The 2,070-nt window shown below is 57.8% G+C and overlaps 1 long non-coding RNA gene across 1 annotated transcript; it reads right to left on the bottom strand.

Moving 5' to 3' along the window:
* Positions 1–624: 624 nt before the first annotated feature.
* On the bottom strand, positions 625–1,832 carry LOC122545367. The gene is made up of 3 exons (XR_006310536.1): positions 1,764–1,832; positions 1,182–1,244; positions 625–723 (listed from the first exon to the last, which is right to left on the bottom strand). It is a non-coding gene; the product is annotated as an uncharacterized LOC122545367 (long non-coding RNA).
* Positions 1,833–2,070: the final 238 nt, after the last annotated feature.

The following is a 2,070-nucleotide window of genomic DNA, read 5'->3' on the forward strand; positions in this document are numbered from 1 at the left end:
GAGACAGAGAGAGAGACAGGGAGAGACAGAAAGAGAGAGAGAGACAGCGTTCACTTTGTGTGGCACAGCAAGATTCCGGGTGCTTGGGGTGGGAAAGAGTGCAGGCCGAATCGAGGGGTGTGGGCAGAAGGCGAGGGGCGGAGCTCAACAGCGAGAAGGGGGAGGGGAGGGGTACAGTCTCCCCCCTTCGCGGCCGTTGACCGACCCCAATTGCCAGGAGGAGCGTGGAAGGCACCGCCTGGAACAGGAGCAGAATCGCCAACTTTAAGGGCATTTAAATGGTCATTGGATAGACACGTGGATATGGAGCAGGATAGAGATGGGAAGGGGAGAAAGCGAGGGACTGAACTGGATAGTCAGCCACGCTCCTAGAGAGAATGGGGTAGCAGGTTCGAAGGGCCGAATGTCCGGGTGCGTGTGTGTGTGTGTGTATAGTCAGCCCCGCTCCTAGAGAGAATGGGGTAGCAGGTTCGAAGGGCCGAATGTCCGGGTGCGCGTGTGTGTGTGTGTCTGTGTGAGCGAGAGCGCACGCTGTGACGCGGGAACCATGTTACACACGTGCGTTGCTTGGCGCGGCCCTCCCCAGGTTCAGGAGTTGACCGCACAAGATGGCCGCCTCACCTTGTAGTTCCGACAGACGGGGTTAAAAGCGTTGGTCCCACAAGCAAACAGCATCCGGTCGCTGCGAGGCACCAGGACACGAATGAAGTTGTGACACTCGTCCTGCCGGGAGATCGGAGGAGACGGGAGAAAGTAAGTTCAGTCAAAACCCTTCCGTATCCTCTCTGAAGGAACGCGCGAGAAAAAAAAAGCCTCCACTCAGGCTACACGAGGTTCCCGAGGCCCTTAGCAACGAGGCCTGCAGGTAGGCCTCAGCCCCGGCTCCTCACTCAGACCGTTGACCGCCCCGCAAGTACCCGCCCGCTCCGGAGAGAGAGAAAGGGGACTCCCGTAAGTCCCCCTCCCTCGGGGAATTCCGAACCGCTTCCCGCCCGGATTCCGGGGTTTCGCGGCCACAGGACGCTGTCTCGGCACGTTGCAGGAAATGCGGATGCCTCTCCCCACCACACACCCCCCCCTCACATCACCAGAACAACCCCGCGAGGTTTCCCTCGATCCCTCAATACACCCGCTCACTCCCCCAACCCTTCAGGCCCCACTCCGTCCTGAGGGTCACTCACCCGATGCTTCCCTCGCATGGCGCAATTCTGCATATCGCTACCCTTGGTCCTCCACTGCACCTTCTGCAGGTGAAGAGAAACAAGCTTCACGTGACTCCTGACCCAGCTGAGCCATGCCCTCTCCCCACTACGCTCCCCCATCCCCCAACACAGTCTTGCATAGTTGGCACAGTCCGAAGTGGTCGCGCACATCCTCCCCCCGCCACCTCGGCGTGGACACAACGGCTCACGGCTGGACACTGCAGCCGAACTCAGGATGCAGGGTAGAGCGCTGTCGCATTATCTCCTTGGAGACACATGTACGGTACTTCAAACCCCCTCCTCCACCGTCATCCAGTGCACAACATCGGGGAACCTGACGCCATGATCCAGACCAGTACATAGTGCCAAGAGAGCGGGTGCTGTCGTAGGGTCAACAATGAGGGAGCGGGCGCTGTTGGAGGGTCAGCGCCAAGAGAGTGGGCACTGTTGGAGGGTCAGCGCTGAGGGAGTGTGATGAGGTCAGAGCGATGGAGGTCCCCCTAACTTCAGGAGATAGGTCCCACCCCTCTATGGGAATAATGGACACAGATGAGTACATACGTTCCGAGGATTCAGGATTTCCTGGGGACTTCGACCCAGATCGAAGGAGAAGATGTGATCCCTACAGAAGAACAAAGGGATTATTGATAAAAACACGGACTCACTGAGCTCAGGAAACAACTCCCAATCAGACAGCATCACGGCAGAATATCTCAGTTTCAAACTGGGGGGTACACATATTCCGGCGTTGCTCATCGTCACAGGAGCAGCTATCTACACCAGTGGCATTGCTCCCCATCATAGGGACAGGACTGTTACAGTATAATACACCAGTAGCATTGCTCCCCATCATAGGGACAGGACTGTT

This window comes from Chiloscyllium plagiosum, unplaced genomic scaffold (assembly GCF_004010195.1).
Source record: "Chiloscyllium plagiosum isolate BGI_BamShark_2017 unplaced genomic scaffold, ASM401019v2 scaf_29410, whole genome shotgun sequence".
Classification (NCBI taxonomy): domain Eukaryota; kingdom Metazoa; phylum Chordata; class Chondrichthyes; order Orectolobiformes; family Hemiscylliidae; genus Chiloscyllium; species Chiloscyllium plagiosum.